Source organism: Manis pentadactyla, chromosome 13, assembly GCF_030020395.1.
Source record: "Manis pentadactyla isolate mManPen7 chromosome 13, mManPen7.hap1, whole genome shotgun sequence".
Taxonomy (NCBI): Eukaryota; Metazoa; Chordata; class Mammalia; order Pholidota; family Manidae; genus Manis; species Manis pentadactyla.
This window is the reverse complement of record NC_080031.1, coordinates 51,015,822-51,034,450: the sequence shown is the minus strand read 5'-3', so window position 1 is coordinate 51,034,450 and position 18,629 is coordinate 51,015,822. Positions and strand designations below refer to the sequence as shown.

The 18,629-nt window shown below is 38.8% G+C and overlaps 1 pseudogene; it reads left to right on the top strand.

Annotated features, from left to right (window-relative positions):
• Positions 1 to 558: 558 nt before the first annotated feature.
• On the top strand, positions 559 to 1,501 carry LOC118919974 (olfactory receptor 2H1-like; annotated as a pseudogene).
• Positions 1,502 to 18,629: the final 17,128 nt, after the last annotated feature.

The window sequence follows — 18,629 nt, the reverse complement described above, 5'->3', positions numbered from 1 at the left end:
AATTCGTATGTCTTCCATCTTAAGGTGGTTCTTCAGACTCAGAGGGTGATTTAAGCTTAGGGTCTCATAATTTCGAGACTATATTTAGAGAAGATTGGTTTGTTTCAGGGGTAATCTCCATATCATGTTTATTTTAAAATCAGTAAACAGTGGAAATTAATGTTTGATATATTTGCAGGCTACTTATTTGAAAGATTCTACTTTATGTTGAGCATTTAATTCCAAGCATTTTAGAAATATATAATGACTACAAAAAAAATAATTGGAGAGGAACATGCATTGGATCTATGTTAACTGTGAAAGCTGAGAATCATAGAGATAAACTCCATTGTGGTGTCTTACAAAAACTCTTTTATAGGAAATACAGCATGGTGGAAAAGATTCACATCATTATTTTTCTAATGTTAAGGGGAAAATCCTAATGCCTAATGTCCCAAGAACCCCTGGAAAACAAATGCTTACATACTCTAAACAAATGTCAGTGTACCCTTTCCACAGAACTTATTTACAAACCTTACATACAATTACATCCAAATCCCAGTGCTAAGAGCACCAGTGATGGCAAACAAGAGCTTCCCAGGGGGCTTCATCCTCCTTGGTTTCTCTGAACGGCCTGATCTGGAAATTGTTCTCTTCTGGGCTGTGATCGTCTTGTACACCACGATCATCATCACCAACTCAGCCATCATCCTGCTTTCCTGCGTGGACCCTTGTCTCCACACCCCCATGTACTACTTCCTCAGCAATATCTCCTTCGTGGATCTCTGTTTCACCACAACTGTTCTGCCCCAGATGTTGTCCAACCTGTGGGGGCCAGACAAGAGCATCACCTATACAGGCTGTGTCATCCAACTGTGTGTGTTGCTCTGTCTCAGTCCCACAGAAGATGTCATGTTGGTGGTGATGGCCTTAGACCGTTATGTCTCAATCTGCCAGCCCCTGCGCTACACTGTCATCATGCATCAACAGTTTTGTTGGAAGATGGTGTTCATGGCCTGGCTGTCAGGTCTGATATTATCTGTGGTCCAAACTCCCATCACATTCCAGCTGCCTTTCTGTACCCACCACCTGGATAATTTTCTTTGTGATGTTCCTGCATTCATATACCTGGCATGTGGAGACACCTCTGCTAATGAGTGCCAGATGACCATCTCTGCTGTTCTCTTCACCATCGTGCCACTGGGGTTGATTCTGACTTCTTATGTCTACATAGCTCAAGCCCTGGGGAAAATCCAGTCTTAGGAGGGAAGGCAGAAAGCCATCACCACCTGCTCCTCCCACCTCACCGTGGTCTTCATATTTTATGGGACAATCGCTATGGTGTACACAGACCCTAAAAGTGACTTTGCTTCAAAAAATGGCAAGTTCTTCACCTTCTTTTTACACCGTGGTCATGCCTTTGTTGAACCCTCTTATTTACACCCTGAGGAATAAAGAGGTGAAGGATGCTCTGCAAAGATTTCTTAGCAAGGTGATCAACACAACAAAAAATAGAAATTGACCTTTTGAGCCAGAAGTGTAGTTGAAAATAATGATGTTCACACTCTCTCCCTTTGAGAGTTTTGAATTGTCACTTAAAAGGGTTGATTTTAGTTCAAAGGCAGTAATTTCTGGCTTATTCTTCATTCCTGTAATTTTACATGTTATTTTGTGAAAAAAGGAATCTACAAATGCAGTGTCAGTTTTGGTCAACTAACAAGAATTCAAAATATATTTTCCCATGTAGGAATACTATTTTCTGAGTTAATTTTTGAAAAACATGCATTATTATTTCTTAATGAACATAAGCACCATGAGTTGAAGTGTTTTGTTTTAAAAACTAAAAAATTATCTATTATTCATCTTTTAATTTAAAAATCTATGTAGAAATGTATATTATGTTTTCTTTTGTGCAAGTATGCATGGAAAGAAATATCTGTAAAGTTTCCCTAGTTTCCTAACACATATGAAATCTTTTCTTTTTCATTTCACTATATGTGACATCTTGGGCATAAGCAAGAAATTCTGGCTGGACATACCATGATATATTCTTCAATTGGAATTTCAAGGAAATGAATCCATGGCAGAGAGTTGCCTCAGAGGCATATGAATACAGGAGAGGTGTGGGCTTCTCATTTCATGAGATGCACAGGTCTCTGGTTGTAATTCACACTTACCTTAACCTCCATTTGACTGCAAATAAATTTAACTTTTATCCACATTAGATTACCACACATTTACTTGATTACATATAAGTTATTACACAAATATATTTTTCTACCCACATAAAATGAAGGCCATTTAAAAAACCATCCAAGTAAGTATAAAAACACAAAGTGCATCATTGAATCCATTATCTGCTTTGTTAGGACATTGCACAAATACAACTCTGCCTGAACCCAAGTGAAATTATTCTAATGGAACTAAGACATGAAGGAGTTGAGAAGGAAATGTCCAATGAGTTTCTTGAAATTGTCCAGACCCTTGTACTATCAGAAATAGCAATGACACTGCACAGTTTATGAGACATGTCTGTTCTCTGATTTGTCACAGGCTTTGGGGGGGTGGGGGTGTCACACATCATTACCAAGAGTGCAGATAGAGCTCTGTGAGTGATGCTCAGGACAACATGCATGGAAGGCATGCTGCTTAGAGCTGGAGGCTGGAGGTATTACTACTTAAACAAGAACCTTGTAAGGGTCGTAAAGACATTTTCAACAGAATACATATGAGGACACCGAGGTAGTTGCAGCAGACTGTCAGTGCCTTAACCAATAGCCTGTGTTTATGTCTTGCACGTTTGAAGTCCAGAGTGGGAGAACCTGATCCTGGGGCAGTGCCCTGTCCTTGTGGGTTTCACATTGCAAGCTGCTTTGTCCTTAGTGTGTCTGCATTCTTACTCCCATGGCAGAGATGACAGGCTGGAGGGTCCAGCCCTGAGAGCTAGATGTGCCCTCCTGGAGGTGATGCGTGTCACCTCCTCTCATGCCTGCTGGGTCTCAGCAAGTCGGGGAGCCAGATCTAACTCCAGGCGGGCAGGGTTTTCAATATGTTCTGCATCCCCAAATGTGAAACAGGAGTGGGTTTTGGGGAATAGTGTGCATTCCAGTCAAGGATAAGAGGGAAACAGCTGGAGATAGGAAGGAGGACCACGTTCATTAGTGAAGCCTTGGTATAAACAGTAGTTCCTTTCTCTAAGCAGTTGTACATAGTGAATGTTTCTGTGGGGGATGAAGAAAACATCAAAGAAGGAAGAATTACAGGAATAATTGTTATAAATGATCTCATGAAAATATTTCATCAGCCTTCATATTTCATATTAAATTATACAATATAGAAAAATATAAACACCACCAAAAATACTTAGAACTAGTAAGTTAGGTAAAATTGCAGAATAAAAATCAATATACAAAAATGTGTCATTCATATAAATAATCAACAGACTACCAGATAAAAAATTGTGAAAGTAATCCCATTTACAATAGCATTAAAAATAATAACATAGTGAGGTATTAATTGAACAAATAAAGGGAAAGATCTGTACTTTAAAATTCTAAGACAATTATGAAATAAATTGAAGTAGATGTAAATGGAAAGATATTCTGTGCTTAAATTAGAACAATTAATATTTTTTAAATGTACAGACAATCAAGGAGATTTAGAGTTTAAATGCAATCCCTATAAGAATTCAAATGACTTTTTCAAAGAAATAGAAAACCAAATGCTAAAATGTCTATAGAACCTCAAAAGACCTTAAATACCCACAGCCATCCAAGGAAAGAAGAAAGAAGCTGGAGGCTTCACACTTCCTGATTTCAAAATATATTACAAAGTTGTAGCATTCAAAAAGTGTGGTCATGGCATAACAATGAGACATAGATCAATGGAAAAAAATAAATAGAGATTCCATTTATAAAACTACTCCTATTTGGCCTATGAATTGTGACAAAGATTCCAAGAATTCACACTGGGGAAAGGATAGTCATTTCAATAAATGGTACTGGGAAAACTTGACAGTCACATGCAAAAAAATGAAGCTGGACTGCTGTTTTATACTATACACAAAAATGAATTCAAAATAGATTGGCATTGAACACAATACTTGAAACCATAAAACCCCTAAAATAAAACATATGCGGTAAGCTCCTTGCCATTATTTTTGGCATTGGTTTTTAGATTTGACAGAAAAGCAAGTCAGCAAAGCAAAATTAATAAGTGGGAGTACTTCAAACTATAAAAGGTCATGCACAACAAAGGTAACCATCAACATGGTCCTAAATGGCAATATATTAAGTGAAAGAAGTTAAAATCAAATGCCACATGATTTCATATATATGTGAATTCTAAAAATAAAATAAAACAAATGAACCAATACACAGAAATGGACTTACAGAAACAGAGAACAGATTGGTGGCTGCCATAGGGAAGGGGGGTGAGTGTAGGTAAATAGATGAAGGGGGAAATTTAATGAGAATGTTTGTTATCTTGATCTGGGTGATGATTTACATGAGTGTACACATATGTCAAAGTTTATCAATCTGGACACTAAGATTTGTGCATTTATTGTATATACCTCAATTTTTTTACAAAAGGTAGCCATCAATTAAAAAATGAAAAGGCAACCTATGGAATGGGTAAAATATTTGCAAATCATATCTAATAAGGGATTAATATCCAGAATATATAAAGAACTCATAAGACTCTATACCAAAAAAATGGGCAAAGAAACTGAATAGACATTTTTTTCCCAAAGTAGACATACAAATGGGAAAAGGCACATGAGAAGAAACTCAACATCACTAATAACAGAGATATGCAAATTAAAACCACAATATCACATCACATCTGTTAGAATGGCTATCACCAAGAAAATAAGAATATAGTCAGTAGCTCTGTAGCATTATTCTGTACTGACAGATAGTAACTGTAGATAACTCTTGAATCACTACATTGCATACTTAAAACCAATTTGTATATCAGCTATACTTCAGTAACAAGGTAAGTGATAAGTGTTAGGATGGATGTGGAGGAGAAAGAACCCTTGTGCACTGTTGGTTGGGATGAGAATGGGCATAGCCATTTTGGGAACAGTATGGCTATTCCTCAAAAAATTAAAATAAAACTACTATGTGATCCATTGATCCAACTTCTGTGTATGTATTCAAAGTCAATGAAAAGAGGATATTAAAGAGGTATCTGTACTATCATGTTCATTGCAGTATTATTTAGAATATCCAAGATATGGAGTCAACCTAAGTGTCCATCAACATATCAATGGATAAGGCATAAGGTAGATATGTTATAAATATATGCACTGGAATGTTATCAGCCATAAGACAGTCTGCCATCTGTGACAACATGGATGGACCTTGGCAGCATTGTGTTAAGTGAAATAAGCCAAAAAGAGAAAGAAATTATCACATGATTCACAGAAACAGAGTAGAATGGTAGTTAACAGGGACTGTAGGGTGAGGTAAACAGGGAATGTCAGTTAGGATATGAACTTCCAGTCATAAGATAAATAAGTTTTGGCGCTAATGTACAGTATGGTGACTCTAATTACAAATAGCATATTAAATATTTGAAAGTTGCTAAGAGTAGATCTTGAGTGCTCTCAACACAGAAAAAATGACAAGTATGTCAGGTGGTGGAGGTGTTAACTAATTCTATTGTGATCATTTTGATGTGTATGTATCTATTGATATATATGTATCAAATATTTACATTTACACCTTAGATTCACAAGATGTTATATATCAATTTTATCTAAATAAAGCTTTAAAAAAAGTTCAGAGCCAAGATAAAAATATACCACAAAATATATGATGAATGTTATATTTTATAGTGCAAGTTATATTTTTTGTCAAGCAAATCAGTAATATCACTAAAATAGCAAAATTGCCTTAAATGTAAAAGAGCCATCATTTATTTGAAGTTTACGAATGGGACTAGTCATCCTCGGCCAGTCATTTATATTTAGAAATGTGTTCATAATAGAAATGTAGAGCCAGGCGCTTCTCACCGGTGAAGACCATGTGAATGGACAGGCTAAATACAAAGTGTCATGTTTATGAAAACCAGAGCCTGACTAAGGCTACATCTTTCTACGCCATGAGAAGTAATAAGTGCTTAGTAGACAAATGGCACAACATGGATGAGACTTGATGACATCATGCTCAGTGAGGCATGACAGAAACACTAGAATGAACACTGTATGAGCCACTATATGAGGTAGTTGAATCATAGAAACAGGAAAGAGAATGACCAGTGCTGGGTGCTTGGAGGAGACGATAGCGGAACGTTAGCGTTTAGTGGGAATAATTCTAGTTTTGCTGGATGGGACAAACTGGAGATAGGTGGTGGTGGTGGTGGCCCAGCAATGTGAGTATAGTTAGTGCCACTGAATTGTACAATTAAAATGGTCAAATGGTAAATTATGTATTATGTGTTAATTTATCACTATAGTAAAATATATAGTATATAAAAAAGAACTCTGTAGCTGTCCATTCCCCTTTTAATAAAGGATCAAGATATTTGATTATACACACACACACACACACACACACACACATATATTCATTTAAAATTTCCACAGAAATCATGACTGATGGGTAATAGTTATTTTATAAAGATGCTTATACTAATACTGCATGCATTTTAAAAGACTTCTAAAGGGGGGCGGAGCCAACATGGTGGCATGAATAGGACAGTGGGAATCTCCTCCCAAAAACATATATATTTTTGAAAAAACAACAAATACAACTAATCCTAAAAGAGAGACCAGAAGACACAGGACAACAGCCAGACTATATCCACATGTGCGAGAGCCCAGCTCCTGGTGAAAGGGGTAAGATACAAGCTGCAGCCTGGCGGGACGCGAGGCCCCTCTCCCCAGCTCCTGGCGAGAGTAGAGGAGTCGGAGCGGGGATGGAGAGGGAGCTCAGGACTGCTAAACACCCAGCCCTAGCCATCCGCACCAGAGCGCAGACACAGTGTATGCGTAGAGGGCTGGAAACTAGGGAAATAGGGCAGCAAGACCTCTGAGCAGGATCCTAAGATGATGCCCCTGTGACAAAGAAAAGCAAGTGCTTTTTGAAAGTCTTAAAGGGAAAGGGATGCAACAGCTGGACGGAAATAACACAGGTCACAGTCCAGCAGCTGGAAACTACAGGGAAAACCGGGTGCAATAACCCCCTCAGAAACAGATCTGAGGCCCCTCATGGAGGTAAACAGCCAAAAAGCCCCCCATCCATTACCCTCTGGGGTGCGGCAAAAGCAGAGAAGCAGCCTAAGGTTGGCCATGCCCTCAGAAGGAAGCATCCTCCATACCAGTCAACCAAGAAACAAAGATCCAGTCTACACGCAATTACACAACACAAGCCACAAGGGGTCGCAGTTGTCCCAGTAAAGAAAGGCCAGTAGCAAGCGGAAAGTTTGGCCCTCCCAGTTGACAGTCAACTATCAACATGAAAAGGCAAAAAAATATGATCCAGACAAGACTAACCCAGACAGCTTCGATATCTATTACATCTTCCCCTGAGAAGGAAACTGGGGAGATAGATTTAACCAGTCTTCCTGAAAAAGAATCAAAACAAAAGTCATAAACATGCTGATGGACTTGCAGAGAAATATGCAAGAACTAAGGAAGGAGAATATAGAAATAAAACAAGCTCAGGAAGGACATCAAAACAGAATGGACGAGATGTAAGAGACAATTAATGAACTAAAAAACAGAGAACAGGAATGCAGAGAAGCTGATACAGAGATTAAAGGATCTCCAGGAATTTAAGAATTCTAAGAGAGCTGAGTGACCAATCAAAACGGAACAATATCCACACTATAGGGATACCAGAAGAAGAAGAGAGAGAAAAAGGAATAGAAAGTGTCTGAAGAAATAATTGCTGAAAATTTCACCAAACTAGGGGAGGAAATGGAATCTCAGATCGCAGAGGTACACAGAACTCCCATGACAAGGGATCCAAGGAGGGCAATACCAAGACACAGAATAATAAAAATGGCAAAGATCAAAGACAAGGACAAAGTATTAAAGGCAGCCAGAGAGAAAAAAAAGGTTACCTACAAAGGAAAAGACATAAGGCTATCATCAGACTTCTCAACAGAAACCCAAGAGGCGAGAAGAGAATGGCATGATATACTTAATGCAAAGAAACAGAAGGGCCTTGAACCAAGACTACTGTATCCAGCACAATTATCATTTAAATATGAAGGAGGGATTAAACAATTCCCAGACAAGCAAAAGTTGAGGGAAATTGCCTCCCACAAACCACCTCTACAGGGCATCTTACAGGGACTGCTCTAGATGGGAGAACTCCTAAAAAGAGCACACAAAAAAACACCCAACATATGAGGAAGGGAGGAGGATGAATAAGAAGGGAGAGAAATAAAGAATCATCAGACCATGTTTATAATAGCTCAACAAGCGAGATAAGTTAGACAGTAAGATAGTAAAGAAGCTAACCCTGCACTTTTGGTAACCACAAACTTAAAGCCTGAAATGGAAATAAGTACATACATTTCAACAATCACCCTAAATGTAAATGGACTGAATGCACCAATCAAAAGACACAGAGTAATAGAATGGATAAAAAAGCAAGATCCATCCATATGCTGCTTACAAGAGACTCACCTCAAACCCAAAGACATGCACAGACTTAAAATCAAGGGATGGAAAAAGATATTTCATGCGAACAACAGGGAGAAAAAAGCAGGTGTTGCAATTCTGGTATCAGACAAAACAGACTTCAAAATAAAGAAAGTAACAAAAGATAAAGAAGGACATTACTTAATGATAAAGGGCTCAGTCCATCAAGAGGATATAACCATTATAAATATATATGCACCCAAAACAGGAGCACCAACATATCTGAAACAAATACTAACAGAACCAAAGGAGGAAATAGAATGCAATGCATTCATTCTGGGAGAATTCAACACACCACTCACTCCAAAGGACAGATCCACCAGACAGAAAATAAGTAAGGACACAGAGGCACTGAACAACACACTAGAACAGATGGAATTAATAGACATCTACAGAACTCTACATCCAAAAGGAAAAGGATACACATTCTTCTCAAGTGCACATAGAACATTTTCCAGAACAGACCACATACTAGGCCACAAAAAGAGCCTCAGTAAATTCCAAATGATTGAAATCCTACCAACCAACTTTTCAGACCACAAAGCCATAAAACTAGAAAAAAACTGTACAAAGAAAGCAAAAAGGCTCACAAACACATGGAGGCTTAACAACACCCTCCTAAATAATCAATAGATCAATGACCAAATCAAAATGGATATCCAGCAATATATGAAAAAAAATGAAAACAACAACACAGAGCCCCAACTACTGTTGGATACAGCAAAAGCAGTCTTAAGATGAAAGTATATAGCAATCTAGGCATATTTAAAGAAGAAAGAACAATCCCAAATGTATGGTCAGATGTCACAATTATTGAAATTGGAAAAAAGAAGAACAAATGAGGCTTAAGGTCAGCAGAAGGAGGGACATAATGAAGATCAGAGAAGAAATAAATAAAATTGAGAAGAATAAAACAATAGAAAAAAATCAATGAAACCAAGAGCTGGTTCTTCAATAAAATAAACAAAATAAATGAGCCTCTAGCCATACTTAATAAGAGGAAAAGAGAGTCAAAAAAAATCAACAGAATCAGAAATGAGAAAGGAAAAATCATGACGGACCCCACAGAAATACAATTATTAGAGAGTACTATGAAAACCTATATGCTAAAAAGCTGGGAAACCTAGGAGAAATGGACAACTTCCTAGAAAAATACAACCTTACAAAACTGACAAAGAAAGAAACAGAAAATCTAAACAGACCAATTACCAGAAACGAAATTGTAGCGGTAATCAAAAAGAACAAAACCCACGGGCCAGATTGATTTACTTCGGAATTTTATCAGACATACAGGGAAGACATAATACCCGTTCTCTTTAAAGTTTTCCAAAAAATAGAAGAGGGGGGAAAACTCCCAAACTCATTCTATGAAGCCAACATCACCCTAATACCAAAACAAGGCAAAGACCCCACCAAAAAAGAAAACTACAGACCAATATCCCTGATGAAGGAAGATGCAAAAATACTCAACAAAATATTAGCAAACTGAATTCAAAAATACCTCAAAAGGATCATACACCGTGACCAAGCGGGATTCATCCCAGGGCTGCAAGGATGGTACAACATTCGGAAATCCATCAACATCATCCACCACATCAACAAAAAGAACGACAAAAACCACATGATCATCTCCATAGATGCTGAAAGAGCATTTGACAAAATTCAATATCCATTCATGATAAAAACTCTCAGGAAAATGGGAACAGAGGGCAAGTACCTCAACATAATAAAGGCCATTTACGATAAACCCACAGCCAACATTATACTGAACAGCGAGAAGCTGAAAGCTTTTCCTCTGAGATTGGGAACTAGACAGGGATGCCCACTCTCCCCACTGTTATTTAACATAGTACTGGAGGTCCTAGCCACGGCAATCAGGCAAAACAAAGACATGCAAGGAATCCAGATTGGTAAAGAGGAAGTCACACTGTCACTATCAGCAGATGACATGATATTGTACATAAAAAACCCTAAAGACTCCACCCCAAAACTACTAGAACTGATATTGGTATACAGCAAAGTTGCAGGATACAAAATTAATACACAGAAATCTGTGGCTTTCCAATAGACTAACAATGAACCAACAGAAAGAGAAATCAGGAAAACAACTCCATTCACATTTGCATCAAAAAGAATAAAATGCCTAGGAATAAACCTAACCAAAGAAGTGAAAGACTTATACTCTGAAAACTACAAGTCACTCTTAAGAGAAATTAAAGGGGACACTAACAAATGGAAACTCATCCCATGCTCTTGGCTAGGAACAATTAATATCATCAAAATGGCCATCCTGCCCAAAGCAAAATACAGATTTGATGCAATCCCTATCAAACTATCAGCAACATTCCTCAATGAACTGGAACAAATAATTCAAAAATTCATATGGAAACAGCAAAGACCCCGAATAGGCAAAGCAATGCTCAGAAAGAAGAATAAAGTAGGAGGGATCTCACTCCCCAACTTCAAGCTCTACTATAAAGCCATAGTAATCAAGACAATTTGGTACTGGCACAAGAACAGAGCCACAGACCAGTGAAACAGACTAGAGACTCCAGAAATTAACCCAAACATATATGGTCAATTAATATTTGATAAAGGAGCCATGGACATACAATGGCAAAATGACAGTCTCTTCAACAGATGGTGCTGGCAAAACTGGACAGCTACATGTAGGAGAATGAAACTGGACCATTGTCTAACCCCATATACAAAAGTAAACTCAAAATGGATCAAATACCTAAATGTAAGTCATGAAACCATAAACTCTTGGAAAAAAACATAGGCAAAAACCTCTTAGACATAAGCATGAGTGACCTCTTCTTGAACATATCTCCCCGGGAAGGAAAACAACAGCAAAAATGAACAAGTGGGACTATATTAAGCTGTAAAGCTTCTCTACAGAAAAAGACACCATCAATAGAACAAAAAGGAACCCTACAGTGTGGGAGAATATATTTGTAAATGACAGATCCGATAAAGGCTTGACGTCCAGAATATATAAAGAGCTCACACACCTCAACAAACAAAAAGCAAATAACCCAATTAAAAAATGGGCAGAGGAACGGAAAAGACAGCTCTCCAAAAAAGAAATACAGAAGGCCAACAGACACATGAAAAGATGCTCCACATTGCTAATTATCAGAGAAATGCAAATTAAAACTTCTTTGAGGTATCACCTCACACCAGTAAGGATGGCTGCTATCCAAAAGACAAACAACAACAAATGTTGGTGAGGCTGTGGAGAAAGGGGAACCCTCCTACACTGCTGGTGGGAATGTAAATTAGTTCAACCAATGTGGAAAGCACTATGGAGGTTCATCAAAATGCTCAAAACAGACTTACCATTTGACCCAGGAATTCCACTCCTAGGAATTTACCCTAAGAATGCAGCAATCAAGTTTTAGAAAGATAGATGCACCCCTATGTTTATCACAGCACTATTTACAATAGCCAAGAATTGGAAGCAACCTAAATGTCCATCGGTAGATGAATGGATAAAGAAGATGTGGTAGATGTACACAATGGATTACTACTCAGCCATAAGAAGAGGGCAAATCCTACCATTTGCAGCAACATGGATGAAGCTGGAGGGTATTATGCTCAGTGAAATAAGCCAAGCAGAGAAAGAGAAATACCAAAGAATTTCACTCATCTGTGGAGTATAAGAACAAAGGAAAAACTGAAGGAACAAAACATCAGTGCAATCACAGAACCCAAGAATGGACTAAGAGGTACCAAAGGGAAAGGGACTGGGGAGGATGGGTGGGTAGGGAGGGATAAGGGGGGGGAAGAAGATGGAGTGTGTTAAGATTAGCATGCATAATGGGGGGTTGGGAGAAAGGGGAGGGCTGTACAACACAGAGAAGGCAAGTAGTGATTCTACAACATTTTGCTATGCTGATGTACAGTGACTGTAAAGGGGTTTATAGGGGGGGCCTGGTATAGGGGAGAGCCTAGCAAACATGATATTCTTCATGTAAGTGTTAATTAATGATAACAAAAAAAAAAGAAATGAAAGTGGATTACTCCATGATAGGATAAAAATAACTGTAAATCAACGATTAATGCATGCTTTAAACACCCTTAATTTTGATCAATTAAAAGGTGTCAGATGATTGGCTATGGAGGTACATTTTTCTGATAATATTCCTTTCTCAAAAAAAAAAAAATTAGTACCTGTGTGGTGACCTCCAATGTGTTCTACACAATGGTATAAAGGGCTTATCAAAGTGTGGGCAAAGGGTCTGTTTGTGTTTATACAGAGGATCAAAGCCTAATTTGGCTATCCAGAAAATGAACTAAGATATGATATGAAGAAGAACTTCCAACATCAGCACTTTCTAGAAGAGTCATACCAGAAGATGATCATCAAAATCCTCAACAAATATCCAGGCGATGCTACAGCTGCAGCTACATTCATCCCACCATTTCCTGCACTTGCCATGGGAATGAAGAAAGAGATATCTAAGCTGGCCTGTGCATACAGTAAAACAACAAATTTGACTGGATCTATACTATTGGAACTCAACCAAGAATTAGGAGAAGTGCAAGTTGTATTGCTCCAAAATCTTACAACTATAGACAATCTACTGTTAAAAGAACATATGGGATGTGAACAGTTCCAAGGAATGGGTTGTTTTAATTTGTCTGATTTCTGTCAGACTTTTCAAGTACTGTTGGACAATATCCATCATATCATAGATAAATTTTCACAAATGCGTAGGATGCCTAACTGGTTTTCTTGGTTTCACCAGAGATGGCTGGTAATTATAGATCTGCTTTGGTTATGTAACTGTATTCCTATTTTGTTAATGTGTGTGCGCAATTTAACTAGTAGTTTAAAACCTATACATGCTTAAGTTACTCTACAAGAAGATATGTCAAAGAAATAATCAATCTTCCCATGTTTTCTTCCATCTGCTACTTCTATAGCTTTTCTTCTTCCTTCCTAATTACAACCCTTAAATAGAATTCGTGCCTCATATCAAATTTACCGAGTATCATAATTCTTCCAAGTGGTAAAGATACCTCAAGACAAATGCTGGGCATAGAAGCCACAGGGCATAAATATGCAAAGAAGTAAAAAGCTAACCATTTCAAACAATAAGGCTTCTCTCTCACTTACCAACTTTACATTTCCCTGTATGGCCCCGGAAGATGACTGGTTAGCCAGAGACGGGTAAGATTCCTCAAGGGAGGAACAACATAAGACAGGCACAGTCGCAGGGGGGTCATCAGGTGAGAAATTGGGGATCAACAGAGGTGAGTCAGGGAACCTCACCCCCCCTGTTCTGAGAGAAATCTTCTGCATCCGTGGATGTTTTATTTCCCTTGTCTAGCTTGGATTAACACATAGTCTACAGGCACACACCTGATCATCTACATTTGCTCTCTTACAACACTAAACTAAGTTTACTACCTTTATCTTGCATTTACCTACCACTTCAGCATTTTATTAAAAATAATAATAAAGGGAGAAATGTGGGATCCACATATAAATCAAGTATAAAAATCAAACATATATTCATATTTGACCTGATTGTTTATAGTTCATAATGCTTGATCAAAACCGAAAGTTTCTGTGATGACTGCCCTTGTACTTTTCACCATGTAAGAACTTATTCACTATGTAAGAATTTGTTCATCATCTAAGAACTTGTTCGTTATGCTTCAGCAGATTGGAGACTGATGAGAATTAGGCTTCGGGTGGATTAATGATTGTGCATTGAGCATTGACTCCCCTATACAGAATTTTATTGTTGTTAACAACCATTTGATCAATAAATATGAGAGATGCCCTCTCAAAACAAAACAAAGAAAAAGTCTTCTAAAGGGGTTTTTCATATACTTAGAGAAAATAATAAAATAATACCACATTCCCTCACAAAATAAATAATGCCCTTTTTCAAAAACTAACTAATATGATTTTTAATGTTTTTGGAGTGTATTTTTCTTCATCTGACCTTCATTTTTCTTACTTGGTCCAAAATGTCAGTTTTCCATTATGTTTTACTCTCTTAACTTATTTAATAAATAAAGTTCAGCTTTTAATTTCCCACTTCAACAAAATTTTTGGATGAATAAATAAATGCGATTTTTATTAAAAATTTAAAAATTCGGTAAATAAAGTTAATGCAAGTACATATATAGGCATTAATATATTAATTAGAATTCTGCTTTGGATACTTAAGGTCAATTGGATAACAAGGCGTTTTTCCTGGAGGAAGTGACCTGAGGGCATAAATATCCACTGAATGAATCTTTCCAAGTTTAATTGGTGGGTTGTGATCACAGTCCCTGTGGCGTCACCAGCATAAACAAGCCATACCCTGAATCCAGGAACATTGTCCGTATGGGAGACCTTGTCCTCCTCCATTTCCTCTCAGATTTACTCACTGTTTTAGACTCAGAATATAGATCACAGTCACTCTATGGGTTTTACTCTTCTGAACTGAATTCAGGTCAGGAATCCGAGCTCTCTCACATTACTAAGGTACAGCATCTACTCCATTTTCTGCCTCATTTGTCATTTTTGCATTATTTTACTCAGTAATTTCTATTTGTCTATGCATATTATCCAACATTTATAACTGATTATCACACAAGAATACTAAGACAAGAGGGGCCATCCAAGAAGAGGCTGGGATCACCCCCAATATCAGGTATTCCAAAATAAGCTATGTGAATTGTAATCGTTTAAGGAAAGATTCACAGGAAATTTCATGTAGCAGTGTCCACATAATTTTCTCTTCTAAAGTTCATCTAAATTATCTGATGATGTAGATTTCTGTCAAATAGACTGGCCCACAATAATCCTTCATTTTAAAAGGCAGACTTTGGTAAACTAAAGATATTAGAAAGTTGTATGGTTTTATACCAGTTGATTGATTTTAATGGAAAAAATTTTTCCAAAGCTGGAGAATCAAACAATACTAAAACCATTCCTTTTTGGCCTAATATGTTAATACTCTGAAGAAAGCCATGACATCATTCAGAAAATTATTTGCTAGCAAAATGTTTAAAGCTTCATTGTCGCCACATCTAATATTGATTTTCACCACATCTTCAGCGCTGCACTCAGTGCCTGGCGCGTGATGCCCTTCTGCGTGGCCCACTAAAGTGAGTTCATGGTGTAAGACCGAAGGGATGGCAGAGATAGCTACTTTGGGCTTCTTGAGTGGCTCCTCTTCTGATGTTTTCATCATATAGAGGAACAAGCAGTTCACAGATGGGTGAGAGCAAGTGAAAACTTGGAATGCTGCGACGTAGAGACTGAAGTTATTTCAAGCGTGGTGATTTAAATCTTGCCCTGAGCAAATGACATGGGCTTGACATCATACAAAATATAAAGTAGGTATAGATCAGAATGTTTATTTTTAGGAATTCTATTTAAATCAAAATACAACATACAGTTATCTTAAAGACAAACACAAGAAAATGCAGCCACAAAGTAAGGCAACACTTCACACTCGAACACAGACACAGGCACAAAATAAGACAGACATAAAAACATATCCCTGTGTATTCAAAGCATTATACAGAACTTCATGCAAGCTCTGTTTTAGTGCTTAAACTTTTGTAAGCACTAAGAGTGGCAAATATAAATTTATAAGGAGTCTTCCTTTTTTCTTTAGTATTAGGAAACATTATATGTGTGTGAAAGAGAGGTGGTTGGGAAGAGAGACAGAGAGAGAGAGAGATACTGGGTGGTTGAGCACCACCGGATCCTCTCAGCAGTTTGACTCCATCACTAGCTCTTCCTGGCCTCTGAGACCCCTGCTGAGAGATGTGGGGAGAGTCTTACAGGGATTCCCTCGAGGTCATGTTTCTTTTCTCTTGTTGTTCTACAGTTTTTCTTTGTCTTCATCTTCTCATGCTTTGATTACCTACGTCTCAGGAAAGTCCTCTCTGGGTTGACTCTTTGGGGATCTTTCAGCTTCATGTCCCTGTATGTCTATTTTCCTACTCAAATTTATGAGTTTTTTTGGTTATTGTTTCTTTAGACTTTTTCTTTCTCCCTCTGGGACTCCCACTACACTCATACTGTGCATTGATGGTCTCTCACAAGTCCTGTAGAATTTCTTCACAGTTTTCACTCTTTTTTCTTTTTAGTCCTCTGAATGGATAATTTCAAATGACTGTTTTTAAATTCACTGATTTGTTCTTCTTCGTAATCAAGTCTTATCTTGAAGGTCACTATTTGGATTTTCTGATCAATTATTGTATTCTTCAGCTACAAGATTTTTGTTTTTGTCTATAGTTCCTTTTCCTTGTTGAACATCACATTTAATTCATGTATTGTTTTCCTAATTTCATTTAGTTGTACATCTGGGTTTTATGTATATTACTGAACTTACTTAAAATAGTCATTCTGAGTTATCTGTCAGTTCATAAATCTCCCTTTCTTTAGGGTAAGTTATTTGAGCTTTATTAGCTTTCAGTGATGACATGTTCCCCATCACCTTCGGGACCCTGGCCCCCTTATGTGGACGTCTGCATATTTGAGGAAGTGATCCTCTTTCCTTTTCCTTACCCATTCACTTTGGTGGAGAAAGACTTTTCCCAGTCATCCCAAGCTGGTGTTCCTGCCAGGCCGGCTTGTATCACTCGCAGGGAAGTCAGGGAGTTCTGCCGAGGGCTCTGCACAGGCATGGCTAGTGCCTGCACTCTGAGGCCAGTTAGGACCTCTGCCAGGGCCCGCTGGGGCAGGTCGGCTGGCTGAGCTCTGCAGTGAGATGTAGGGGATGGCTGGTTTTCCTGGTCAGCTAGGGGTACAGGCTGTGACTCCTTACAAGCAGTGCCAGTCACACGGTTCTGCAGGTGGATGGAACTTCAGGCTGAGTTCTGTGGTCCTACTGAGCCTCAGCCTGGGCTCTGCCACCATCCCTGGTTGGGTGGAGACACGGGCTACCCTCCACTCCCAAGTGGCATCACTGGCTGGACTCTGCTTCCGGTGAGACTGCAGACAGACTCCATTGTTAGGCAAGCCCGCTGCCTGGGCTGGACTGGGCAGGGTCACCAACTGGGGTTCCAGTCAAGATGGAGCATCAGGCCGTACCCCACATCTGGTGGGGCTACAGGCTGTCACTGTATGCAGTAGGGTGGAGTCACAGTCTTGGCCCCAGCGGAGGACTGGACCCAGGGCTGGGGACCTCAGCCTGACAGAACCACCGATTGTGATCACTGGCCGTGTGGGGCTGCAGTTTGCCTCCAGGGATGGTGAAGCTTCTGCTGAACTGGCTACCCAGGCTGAGTGTCCAACGAGGACACTACTGTGACCAAGATCTGTGCACTTGGTGAGCCTCATGCCCATGTCTCCCAGACGGGCCCAGGTTGTGATCACTGCCCCTTCCCCAGTCAGCGTCCCCCATGACGTGGGAAGACACGGGCCCCGGGGGCAGTGCTCCAGAGTTCTGAGAGGCCCAGTGCCTGCCTGGAACTCTCTTCTCCCCACAGGGGAGCCACAGTGTAGGTGTGCTGGCCTGGGGGGAGGGGTGATTCGGTTCACGTGAAGCCACTCCTCCCAGTTAATGTGAAGCCACACCCCCTACTCTTCATCTAATGTGGTTATTTCAGTTTTTCTGCTCCAGTGGATGCTTCAGACTCAACCCCACGTTTTGGGTTTTCTACAAAGGTGTTCTTGTCTGTGTATAGTAGCTGATCCATATTTTCATGAGGGAGACTAAAGCTGGGGATCTATTATTCTACCATCTTGCGGTTGTAACTTCTAAACAATGTAGTGTATTCCTTAAGCAAACATTTGTTTTGAACGTCTGCAGTGTCACAGGCACTGTTCTAGGCACTGGGGAGGCACCAGTGATAAAATGGGGAAGAAGTCACAACCCCTGGATTTACATTTTATTTTGGAGACTGATAATAAACAAAGCATTGTAAAATATGTGAGGAGTGGTTACTATTGTGAATAAAAGTAAAGTACATCATCAAAGAATTCTCTATTTATCCAATATTGAAGATCTTATTGACTTGA